The 13,860-nt window shown below is 36.7% G+C and overlaps 1 non-coding gene across 1 annotated transcript; it reads left to right on the forward strand.

The window, feature by feature from the left end:
* Positions 1–3,073: 3,073 nt before the first annotated feature.
* LOC121226722 (small nucleolar RNA R71) lies at positions 3,074–3,180 on the forward strand. The gene has a single exon (XR_005924426.1). It is a non-coding gene; the product is annotated as a small nucleolar RNA R71 (small nucleolar RNA).
* The last annotated feature ends 10,680 nt before the right edge of the window (positions 3,181–13,860 follow it).

Here is a 13,860-nt window from a genome sequence, read left to right on the forward strand (position 1 = left end):
TCTAATGATGATATAAAAGACCCCCTAGACTTAAGATGTACATTGCCCTCAATGTACAAAGATAGATATAATGAAAAAGATAGATTTATAATCATAAGATAGGGAGAGAAGTTAAACTTCCTGAATGATGAATGAATTCCTTGAACTGGAGTTTTGGAGGATAATCGGCGTGAGAGTGGAAAAGGATACTCCGGTGGTGGTAGAGGTTCATTAGTCCATAAGTCCTGCACCAAAAGAATATTATATCTGGTGGTAGCTATGGTCGTGGTCGATCAGGACATAGCAGTCGTGGACAACCTTTCCCGAGGGAGTTTTTAGTTCCTATGCGAAGATGAGCTTTAGAGCTCTTTCTGACTGTGATAAAATCAGGAACTCTTTAAGAGGTATACTGAAGTATAATTACCCGTAGTGAAATAGCCAAAGAATAAAAATTGCAAAAATTTAGGATAAAATAGTATTAAAAGGAAATAAAAAAACAATTTCAAAATATAGAGATAAAAATAAAATAAAATAAATAATAGGTGTTTATAGAGAAATTGGGGCACAAGGCCGTGAGGCACGCCCGTGTTCCCCAATTTTTTGCCCGTGTGATTCGCGAATTTTGAATTTGGGCGCGTCTGACATTTGGCCCACGCCCGTGTTCCTTGGGCATGTGTGTGCACACGGCTGTGTCGCACGGCCGTGTCTGCCTTCGTTCACTTCTCCCACACCTGTGTATGTAGGCCCACCCCTATGTTAATCTGACAGGTTCGACCACGGGTTATAGACACAGGCGTGGCAAATGCTCGTGCTATTTTCTCAGGTTCAACCACGGTTCTATGACATGGGCGTGTCGCATGCCCATGTTGTTTTAGCAGATTTGCCCACGGTCCTAACACACGGCCGTGGCGACTTATTGCATCTCGTGTTGGGGACCCTGTTTTCACACGGCCTAAGGCATGGCGGTGTGCCTGGCCTTGTGTGCTTAGAAAGCCTGTGTTCCATGAGTCAGTTAGTATGCTAGATGTTAAAACTAAAATTTAAAGAAATTAATATTATTAGTGCTCGGGTTACCTCCCGAGAAGCGCTTATTTATAGTCTAAGCTCGACTTACCTCTCTGGTGAATGGCCATGGTGGTTCGAGGAGTTTATAGTCCTCATTCCTTCTATGAATCCCATCAAAATAAGGTTTTAGGCGGGTATTGTTTACTTTAAAGGTGTCCAATTTTGGATGACTTACCTCGACTGTACCAAATGGGAAAATGCTAAGTACCATAAAAGGAATTTCTTCATTCGGTTTGGCAATGTCAATGTGAGGATCTGCGGCATCTAATGAAACTTTATCTCCAACCTTAAGTGGATTTGGTGAGGCATTAAGCTCGTTCTGGCATGTTTTGGTTTATCGTGTTTTCTAGGTTTAAATGTCAGCCATTCATCTAACTCCTCGATTTGTAACATTTGTTCTTCATGTGTAGATTCTTTGTTGTGGATTGAACATGGCTGATGTGTGTCCTTCGAACTTATTTCCTACATAATAGGTTGCACTATATGGTCAGTCTTAGTAGAACAATTTGTACAATCACCTTCAATTTTTGATGTGTTGTTCGGATTGCAAGTTTTAAAGGTGATTGTTTCGTCTCCTACACGAAGTGTAAGTTCACCTGTGCCAACGTCAATAATTGTTCTAGTAGTTGCTAAAAGGGGTCTTCCCAAAATTAAAGGAACATTACTGTCCTCTTCTATGTCTAAAACAACAAAATCAACTGGGAATATAAATTTGTTAATTTTAACGAGTACGTTTTCAATGATACCCTTAGGAAATCTGACAGTTTTATCTGCTAATTGAATGCTCATCCTCGTTTGTTTGAGTATCTCTAGACCTAGTTGCTTAAACAATTTGTAAGGCATAACATTGATACTAGCCCCTAGATCAGCCAACGCATTATTAACATCTAAACTACCAATTAAACAAGGAATCATAAAACTCCCTGGATCTTTTAGTTTGTTGGGTAGCTTATTCTGAAGAATGGCTGAGCAAACCGCGTTCAGCTCCACATGCGACCTTTGATCTAACTTTTGTTTATTTTCTAGAAGATTCTTTAAAAATTTGACTGCGTTCGGCATTTATGAAAGTGCTTCAATAAATGGTAGGTTAATATGTAGTTTCTTTAAAAGTTTAAGGAATTTACCAAATTTTTCATCGAGCGGTCTTTCCTTGTCGCATTAGGGCATGGCACACGAGGTTTATATTCTATACTTACCGTTTTTTGTTCGTTTTGGCTTACCTCATTCTTACTTCGCTTACCACTAGTTCTGGCCTTGGTTTTGCAACTAACCCTTCCTCATCTTGAATGGAAATTGCGTTGAGTTGCTCCCTTGGGTTAAATTCAGTATTGCTTGGCAGGCTACCTTGTGGTCATTCAGAAATCAACTTGGCAAGCTATCCAATCTGAGTTTCGAGCCCTTGGATTGATGCTTGTTGATTTTTGAGTGTCGTCTCGGTATTCTAAAAATGAGTCTCAAACACTGAGATGAATTTGGTTAGCATTTCCTCAAGGTGCGGCTTTTTCTCCTACTAGTATGGTGGTTGCTGAAAGCCTAGAGAGGCTGGTGGTTTTTGATTTCCTTGGCCTCCCCATGAAAAATTTGGGTGATTCCTCGTATCTGCATTGTAAGTATTGCTATAAGGATTTTTTTGAGATCGAGGATTATTACCCATGTAATTTAACTGCTCATTCTCCATGTTGTGGCCATAAGGTGGGTATTCTGAATTGCTCGATCCACCTCCATTTGCTTCGCACTGCATTACTGGCTAAACCTGTGAAGAACTAAGGAACCCATCAATTTTCTTATTCAGGAGTTCTACATGATTAGAGAGCATGTTGACCAAATCAACGTTATAAACACTGGATGTTTTCGTTGGCTTTGTCCTCATGACTTGCCACTGATAGTTATTCAGTGAAATCTCCTTTATAAATTCATAGGCATCTTCAGGTGTTTTATTATTGATGGTTCCATCAGCAGCTGCGTCAACTATTGTCAAGTCGAACGATTCAGGCCATTACGAAAAGTTTGAACCTGTAGCCAAAGTGGTAACCCATGGTGAGGGCATCTTCGCAAAAGGTCCTTATATCTCTCTCATGCATCGTAGAGTGTTTCTAAATCCATCTGTACAAAAGAAGAGATATCATTACGTAATTTCACCGTTTTAGCTGGCAGAAAATATTTTAGTAAAAACTTTTCGGTCATTTGTTCCCAAGTAGTGATTGACCCCCTGGTAACAAATTCAACCACTGTTTAGCTTTGTTTCTCAAAGAAAAAGGGAATAACCGAAGGAGAATGGCGTCATCAGAAATGCCATTAATTTTAAATGTATCACCTAGTTCTAAAATGTTTGCTAAGTACACGTTGGGATCTTCGTCCTGCAAACCATCAAACTGAACAAATTGCTGTATCATTTGAATTGTGTTAGGTTTCAGTTCAAAAGTATTTGCAGCTACAGTGGATTTAACTATGCTCGATTCAGTTCCTGTTAAAGAAGGTTTAGCATAATCACACATAGTGCACGGAGCAAGATTCTGATTTACTAGATTAACAGCAATCGCAGGAAGTATCAGGTTTTCCTGATTTTCAGCCATCTCCTTGGTTGTGGTTTGAATATCGTCCTCTTGCTCGTTCTCTGTGTATCTTAAGCTTCACCTTATTTCTCTTTGGTTTCTGTGAACTGTACGATCGATCTCACTATCAAAAAGTAATGGTCCTGACGGGTTTCTTCTAGCCATAAACTACAAGAACCTACCAGAAAAAAGGGAAAAAGAAGAATTAGTAACAAAAATTAGAAATAAAGTAAAAGTAAATGGCTACAATAATAAAAATCGAGTGTTCCTAATATCTTAGTTCCCTAGCAACGGTGCCAAAAACTTGGTACGTGATATTCATGATAGGTTTTAAATATTTATAATGAATTGTCCTTGAAACTAACTATTATCACGATGAAGGCAAGTGTACCTATCAAATAGTAGTATAGCTTTAGCAAGACCAGATTATCGAACCCAAAGGAACTAAAAGTACTAGTATCAACTTTCTTTTCATTATCTAGCCTAAAAAATAAAAGGGTTTTATTTATCTAACTAATTAATTAAACTAAGAAATCACAGAAAAGAAATTGGGGGAAAATACTTTTTAGAAAATTCGATTGATTAAGACAATACCTAAGGAAAAATCCACCTAGACTTCACTTGTTATTTGACTCTAAATCGGACGATTTATTCATTGAACTTGTTCCGTAGAGATCCCTAAGTTATATTATTATCTCTCTCGAGACTAATAACGTCTAACCCTAGATTAAATAATTGAAATCTCTTTCTAATTAATACCCTAGGGTTGCATTAACTCGATCTATGGATCCCCTTAGTAGGTTTCACCCTAATCCAAAAAAATCTTGTCACCCTATCTCTAGGCGGACAAGCAACTCCGCTTCATTATGACAAATTTACTGTTAGACAGGGTCTATTCCTCCTCTAAATAAGAGCTTAACTTGAATCAATATCCTAGAATATCAAAACAAGAATTAAGAACACATAATTAAGAACAAGTCAAATATTTATCATACAATTCAGATAATAATAACAAGATCCTTCTTAGGTTTCATTCCCCTTAGGTATTTAGGGGTTTTAGTTCATACTAATGAAAGAAAACATCTCAAAAGAATAAAAATAACAAAACATAAGAAAACCCAAAACTCCTGAGGGAATTTGAAATGGGATCTTCAGTCTTGATGGTGAATCCAACTTTTGAGATGGATCGATCGGCTTTCCTTGAGCAATTCCTTGCTTCCTCCAGTGCATCTCCCCGTCTAAGTTCCTCATCAGGTGTTTAAATAGGCTTTGGAATGCCTAAGAGCCCTCAAAATTGGCCTTTTCTGAATTAGACTAAACTTGGGCTCAGTAGGGACACGCCCGTTTGTGATTGCTTAAGGCCGTGGTCAAGGCTGTTAAATGGGCATGGGTGTGTGATCTACCCGTTTAAAGCGTGCTTTGACCTTGCCAAAGTGACACAGTCGTGTGGTCTGCCTGTGTGAGGAAGTCTAAGCCGTGTTGATTTCGTACGTTGGCCCATTTTCTCTATTTTTAGCCCGTTTCTAGTTCCTTTCACTCTCCTATGCTCACCTAAGTATAAAACATGAAATTAAGGCATTAGGAGTATTGAATTCACCAATTTTAAGGAAAAATCATCCATAAAATGTGCTAAGCATGGGAAAGAAATATGTATAAATTACGATTTATCACCAGCACTCGCCCTGATAGTGTTTCCCACAAATAGTAAATGGCTGTGACCCAAAAGTAGCAACAAGGGGCCCAACTCTGACTAGCTCATCAACTCTGCCTTTTTCTTAGGCCTCAAAGTTCAACTTGAGGGCTCCCAAACCCTCTTGTTGCTTCCCCTATCTGATTCGCGATTCTGGCGCTCAACGCGTTTCACATCCTCGGTGATCTTCGCCTTTTCTACTAACATAGCAAAATCTCACTCCCTCTGTGGAGCCATCAGAACTCGTAAATCATCTCTGAGGATATCCTCAAGATGCACGAAGCGCTCATACTCAGTTACCACCATGACTCGAGCATAGCAGCTTAATCGCAAAAATTTCGCCTCTTATTCAGCCATTGACTTATCCCCCTGGGTCAGATTCAAAAACTCCCTTCTACGGTATCCACATAGCTAGCGCCCACATATTTCCCTTGGAATGCATTCTTGAAAATCTCCTAAGTCAATCGATCGGGCTGAGTACCCTCTTTCACAGTAAGCCACAACTGATAAGCTTCATCTCTCAACAACGACACTGCACCTTTTAGTTTCTGCTCTACGATGCAGTCGAGGTCATCTAATATTCAGCCACATTAGGGGCAACTCCAGCGATACCCCTAAAGATCTCAACCCCATTACACCTGAGCCGTTCCGTTACCGACCCACGGCCCACAGTACCAGTATTGGGCCCAGTGACCCTTTTTAGAATTTGCAGCCTAGCTTGGGATAATACGTCGTCCCCAGCCACCCGATCGTGTGACCCAGACTCAGTCATAGGTGAAACTGGTGTCTCTCTTGCCTCAACGTTAGGCATATGGCTCAATCCGAAGACCCAGCCCGAGCACCTCTACGGCCTTCGTCGTAGCCTCTTGTACCCCTTTCACGAGTACCTCTGGTGCTCATTATCGATTTGTGAATTATCTGTATTAATAGTTTTATGCATCAGTTTTACAGTTCCAGTGTTTATTAACGAATATTTTATGAGAAATAGTATCATAAATTCAAAGTTTTTGTTTTCGCAGTTTGCAGCCTTACTATAGTTTTAAGTTATCCTAATAAAAGTTTCAGTACAGTCCATTTTCTATGGTAATCTAAGTATTTCAATTAAACAATAGTTTTAGAGAACTTACAAGATCGGTGCCGGAGACTCAGTAGACCATATATTCAGGAGAATCACTTCAAAAATTCTTTTCTACTATTTGAAACAGTTCCTTTGAAAATTTACGTCTTTAGAAAAACCCAAATCCACAGTCGAGTTTTGTAACCTGGCTCTGATACCACTAAATGTAATACCCCAAACTGGCCTAGACGTTGTGGCTAAATCTGTGATGTCACATTGGAGTGATTTTCAAAAAGCGTAGTTCTATTAGAAAAGTCCATTTGTGAGTGAAACCTCATTTGTGATCTTTATAAGATGCTAACTTAATTTATTCATTTGTTAAGTTACAGGTTTGTCTAGCAAAACATGTTTCATACTAAATCAGTATTACACTTAAAATCATTGTTTGTTGCAGAAGCATTTAAAACAAGTTACGTAGTATGGTAGTTGAAAATCATTTACCGTTTGAAAACCCGAGTCCTACTGCTAACAGATTTAAGTCAATTTAAATAAATCCCTAAATAAAAATAAAAACTTAAAATGGCCTTATTATATAAAATTTACCCAAATAAAACTACCTTTCCTAGAAATCAAAAACAAAAAAAAACATAAACAGTGGTGTGCCCACTCTGAGTCCCACGTAGCACTGACCCGATTAAAGATTACCTGCACAGATAAGCAGAAAAGTGAGTTTATGAAAACTCAGTGTGTAATCCCTTTTTATCAAACAGTAAATCATGCAATGTAAACAGTTTGGGCCTAAGCCCTTATCAGTAGCAATATCAGTGTGGGCCTTAGCCCATTACGGTAACAGTATCAATGTAGGCCTTAGCCCAATTCAGTATAGTATCAGAGATGCAAACAGAAATCCTACCCATCCATCCTCTACACTCCACTCTGTCCAACCCTACACTCCATGTGGGGATAAAATCGACCCACCCATCCCTACACTCCAGAATATAGCACTGGTTGCGGCACTAAATAGTGTATGCAATGAAGCTGCCAGTATAGTACACTTCTTCCGAATATATCAACCCACCCTCATACAACATGTCATGTCATAATATATACGTGTATGCAAAATCTCATGCTCGAATACAGTCAAATATAGCATAGGAGTATATCAGTCATTTTACCTCTAGAGGTATAACAGTCATTTCATTAGAATGGGGGTCTAAGTGTACTTACCGACCCATCAGTAGGCCCACAATCGTCTTAGGCGACCTATGCGACCTTAACAGTCAAAAAGTGAAAATGGGCCCAAAGTTCATAATACGACCCATGTGGGCCTATACGCTCGTGTGGCCCAATAAGCCCAAATAATGGCCTTGGCCGTGTAAACTACATAGCTAGCCCAATTATCTTCACACAACAGTGTGGTTTCCCGAGCTCGTAGGCCCAAACGGCCTATTTCGGCCCAAAACAGCCTAAGCCCATGAGCCACGTGTTTATGCATTTGATTCACCATACGAGCGAGAGCACGCTCGTGTAGCGTATATGAACATGCTTTCTAGCTTTTGCCTATTAACAACTTTGCAGCGTGATTACACACCTGTTTGTGAAAATGTTAGCAGATCTCCATGACGCCAAACCTAGATTCAATCATAACCCCACGTTAGTCCTTTAATCGATAAAGTTAACATCCTCACATAGCACCTAATTCTCAAAATGGTAATAGTTGCCTACCATGAACAGAAAACGGTTTCTCTCTTAAACCACTGATCGAAGCTGCCTTCCAAAACTTGACAAAATCTGTATAGCATTACCACCTTGTTATCTAAGATCTTTAATGAAAATGATTAGAACCAAATGAATGAAAACTTACCACCACTTAGAGGTATCCGGCCTGCAAAGGTACACTCTAGGATTGAGTCCCACGAAGAACAATCACACCTCTATCAGAAACGGTGAATAAAAGATAGTGTTAGGGAGGGAGCTTATATCGACAAAGAGAGAAAGAGGGGAAAGAATAGTCGTGAACCCTAACTAAGCCATGGATTCAACAACCTAAACAACAAAATCAGTTACCTTACACAAGTGTAGTGAGATTCAGCTCCAAAAAAGAAAAAGTGCAATCAACTAGCAATGAAAACCGAATGAGTAGAGAGAGAGAAGGCAAGTGATATTCGGGCAAAGCACAAAGAGGGAAAACGCAGTTGAGAGAAGGAAGAAAAGATGAGAAGAGACCAAAAAGGGTATTTGGTTAAGCAAAACAAAAGAGAGAGGGAGAGGGTGGAGAAGTTCGGTCAAGAAAAGAAATCGAGGAAAGAAACTTGTCAAACCCCGAAGGCTCTATCCTACAATCGGCTCCAAGAAAAGTAATACCAAAAGAACAACCCGATGAAAGGAAAACAATTCAACACCTATGATAGAATTTGGCATAAAGGGAAAAGAATCGTAAAACAAAATGAACACACCTACAATGACTGCCAAAGCTGAATTTTGCCAAGAGTAAGAGTCCCACTTCTGTACACTCTCCTCACTCCCTTCAAACCCTCCTAACTTCTCTCCCCATATCAGTCCTCAGATTTCTCAACCTCAACCAATTTATCCAAATCCCAACTAGCTAAAATTCTCTCCAACAAGCACCTAGAATCCGGCCTCAACTTCCCCCACTCCTCAAGCATTCAATTTCAGTCAAACAACAAGATTTCCCCAACATTAACAGCAAAATAAAATGCTCCTATTGCGTTACAAAGCCTCGAACCCCAAACCCCCTAAAACACTGCACACGCCTCTATCCCCTAGATTAGTAGGCTTTTTATTGACATGCTTACCAATATTTATTTAAGAACCCTATTGCCCAGAGGCTGGGGTTTATTCAAGAAAAACCAAAATTTTGTACTAGCCACAGCTTGAGCTTCTCCAACACTCCTCAGAACACTCAACCACTGAAACAAGCATACATTTATGCACACAACATACAAACATAAATACCTAATATTTTGGGGCATTACACTCCATATGCCACTATCCACCAGACTAGTAGGTCCATTCTGTTAGGTTTTTAACAACTCTTACTTATAACCCCACTGACCTAAGATAGGGGTTTAATCCTTAAAAGAAAATTTTTTGTCAAAGCCAAGGCTTGAACCCATGACTTCCCAGACACTCCCAGAGCACACATTCACTAAGCCAAACATAATTTCACGTCACAAACACACAAAAATAATTTTATCAGGGATTTGGGAATATAGGGCGTTAGACGCCAGGCTGTATGTCACACACGGCTAAGTCACACTCCCGTGTCTCAGGCCATATGGATATGAATTTTCCCAAAATCAAGCCATTCCAACACCAAACCATGTATAGAACTAAAGGCATTTTGTGCACATAATCAAGACATAAAAACCTTACCTAAACATGCATATAATGACCAATTCAATAGCCTAAAAACAAACAACCAATATGCCATTTCAAGGTACCTCACAAGCAACATCAAAGCTTACTTACACATTCATATTTATTCACATTTTCATCATCAAACATAATTCAACTTCTAATCAAACATGCTACAATTATGACCATTAACACTTCTATCACAGAACATGCCATTTGAACTATTCAAAATATACAACACGATATAGTCACAATGACACAAACTAGCAAAACATCAAAAGTACCAACATAGTTAACTTACATAGCGTATACATACCAAATCACTTTCAAACCATTTTCAAATTTATTAGCCTAGTTCAAATATGAACTAAAACATGTCAGAAGTAACCATTTTCAAACTATCATCAACACGCCAAGTGAGTCATATCAACAAGCACATTAAAGTAATCAACATCACATAACCTGGTAATGTATCAAGGTGTACCAAACCAGTATGGCTTTCCAAAGCTTACACATACCAAAACATCATTAACACACGCACTATAGTACCATTACAAATCATCCTATACATGCCATTATAAACTTTATCTGAAATACTCAACAACTACTAAATTGTCCAATGGATAGTGTGATCGATCTTTAATAAACTTCAAACCGATTGAGCTTCTAATAGTCTATAAAGTAAAGGAAAATAATTTCATAAGCAATGAATGCTTAGTAAGCTCGTATAAACTTTACACATAATATTCCATTTCAATAATGAGCTTTACAAATTTACATAAACCTTTACCAATGTTATAAGATTAATAAAGCCTCTATAACACTATCAAACTCTCAAGTTAGCATACTTGTTCATGATACATATGAAATCAATCACATAAACATAAACATAACATTTAATTCATCATTATTACCATGTGATCATGTTTCACTCCATTTGCTTACTTATCGTTTCCAATACCATAAGTTTAATATAAACCTATTCAAGCATTATCAAACTCACGTGTTAGAAGATTCATTGACAATCATATAGCTCAATTATAACATAATTAGATTTCATAGAATACATTACATAAGCATCAACCTTTTCTTATAATTATAAACCTTTCCATTAAGTCACTTACCATTCCATTCCTTTTCTTACTCATTTTATTTGCATAGTTGTAAACTGAAAAATATATAGTATTTTTCCTATGTAAATTATCACCTTTTTACTTAAATTCGTTGTTAAAACTAAGTATTTGTTTAATAAATTAATGAAATATGTGAAAAATATGAAATTAGAATATAGAAATTATTAAAATGTGATTTTATGCTTTATTATATAGTTTTCATGCATAAAATGGCTTATTTTATATTGATTTGAGCATATTATATTTTTAAGACATAAAATGAGCCATGCATGATTAAATTAAATAATAAAATATGAAATTATATTTAATAATTTATTTTAAAATATTTTATTAATAATTTGGGTTTTAATTAATTATTTAAATTGGTCAAATTGTATTCTTTGGTCCTTTAACTTATTAATTTATTTTGGACAGGTCTAGTAGCTTTGTTGGATTACAAAACCATCCAAATTGGGAGACCAATTCAACCCAATTTTTGGCTACACTTGGCTGTCCACATAAACCTCTTTTTGGTTAAATTGCACAAGGTCATTGCAATGTTGAAGAAATTAGAGATTTGCCTAAAGATTTACACTTGACCGAGTCTCAGTCTTGGGTTGTTATGACACTTAAATGAAGTAAAAATAAAGAAAAAATCAGCTAAATTTCCTCAATTCATGGCTGGTCACCCCTTGAAGATGCTTGAAGAGATGGAACCTCCTATTTTTAGCAAACTATCCCCCTCTTTTCACCTATAAATAAGACCCCCTCATTCCTTCATAAATCATCCCTCGTTATTCATCATTCTCTCTTCTCTCCAAATTCTCTTAGCCTTTTCCATCCCTCACGCCTAGCATTATCTCTTCATAGAGATTTTAGCAAGTAAGCCTCTTAAAGAGGCCTTGGTCGGCCACCTTGGAGAGCCATTAGCAAAGGAGCAAAGCAAAAAAAGATGAAGCCTAGTCAGTCAGAGTCTTGGGCGACAACCACTTTGATTTGGGTTTAATCTTTCCTTTCTTTAATTTAATCCAAAAATGTTTGCTATGTGTTCTTTGTTCTTATTTACAACAATGTTAGCTTAATTTTATTTAAGCTAGGATGATTTCTTTGATTAAATACTATTTCTTTGATTCATGCTTATAATGTTTGTGCCTAAATTGATCATGCTTTCAATTAAAATCAAGTCTGTATTTTGTTCATATGTGATTGAAATACTCCTAAATTAGCTGAGCGATCCTAACCAGATGACGGCTAGTAGACGCATAATTGAAATGTGCGTGCTCAATTTAGATCTTAACCCGATTAAATTGCATGTTGCTTAACAACTCTAACCAAGCTCTGTTATCTGCATAGTTTTTAGATTTGTGTGATTAAACTATTTCAAACCTAACACGTCCCTATTACCTCACACGAATACTAAGAAACCCTTAGTAAATAAGGATCAGTAAAATGCGTATTTACTAAGTAAAGGATTTCGGAAGGACCTAATGTGGTTTCCAAACTCATGAAAGATCGAATTGTCATGGAATGTTTTTCCGAATGTTATTAAGCATGTTGATAGTAAATTGAGTTTAATTAAAGTAACTGTCCTAGTTTATTTATGTTATAATTGTTGCAAATTGTGTTTAATTTCGCTAAAATCTATCTCATTCATATAGTTTGCATACTTAGGATAATTTGCATTAGGGATCATTGCATTTATTTTAATATATTTTAATCATCACTTCTCAACTATATTGTGTTTTTATTTACGAAGTGTATAGTATAATTTTACAATTAAGTGATTTAACACAAATACAATCCCTGTGGAGATGATAACTCGATACTTACTTATTCCTTGATAATGACTGTGTACACTTGCACAAACCTACGCGTTACAATAGTACAAAGTATAAACATAAAAATCAACCATATGTGTTTTGTCATCCACAATCTCAACCTGTGAATTGTAACATTCAATTCAAAACTCAAATATTAATAAATCCATCAAAATCATGAAACAAGACACCTTATTGAGATTTTTTATTCGATGAACATTTTACAGATAAGAGTACATTTGCAATCCAACCAAAACACACCAGATGCTCATAAGAGCCAATCCATCTGAACACACCAATGCTCATAAGAGCTAATCCTTCTGAAACACACCAATGCTCATAAAAGCTAATCCCTTCGTAACACACCAAAAAAAAAGAGTATCACACGAGAGTTTGCAACAAATGCTAAACCTCGATTTAATCAGGAAACATATATACATAAGCTTATAGCCATCTTCACTCCAATCCCCCAAAACACACCATATCTTGACTGTACTCTATCCCGTATTCAAACCGATCCAAACATCAAATTCAATAACATTTCAAAAAAAACCTTTCATCACAAATAATCAAATATATCTATTATACCATATTATACTATTCAACAATTCATATAAAATTTAAAATTTTAAACCGTTCGAACTTACATGGACTAAATTGTAGTAGTTGCAGAAGTTTAAGGACTATTCGAAAATTTTTCCTTTTCCACGAATATCTACAGGATCTTGATCTAAAATATAAAATTTCTCAATTATCAGCTTACGTTTTACATTCCAATCCATTTTAAAATTAATACCTTTTTATTTTTCAAATTTATACAATTACCCCAAAGTTTTACATTTTTTGTAATTTAGTCCCTTAACTAAAAAATCATCAAAATCAAATGTTTAGCCAAATATACTAGGCCCTTATATAGTCCCTAATGAACTTTAAATTTACTATCAAGCCCTAAAATGTAGACATTTTTCTCAATTTATTCCTAAAATCAAATTTAACAAAAATCACTTTACAAAATCATCAAACAACACAATCAAAGCTTCAAATACGTGGCATTCATCAAAAAAACTTAACAGTCATCAATGGAAACTTCTAAAATTTTTAACAGATTCAAAAACGAAGGTACGAGCTAGCTTGACCTAGTTGCAACAATATCAAAAACATAAAAATGACAAGAAACGGACTTGAAATGAACTTACATGCAAGAGAAAAT

This window comes from Gossypium hirsutum, chromosome A03 (genome assembly GCF_007990345.1).
Source record: "Gossypium hirsutum isolate 1008001.06 chromosome A03, Gossypium_hirsutum_v2.1, whole genome shotgun sequence".
In the NCBI taxonomy this organism is placed as follows: domain Eukaryota; kingdom Viridiplantae; phylum Streptophyta; class Magnoliopsida; order Malvales; family Malvaceae; genus Gossypium; species Gossypium hirsutum.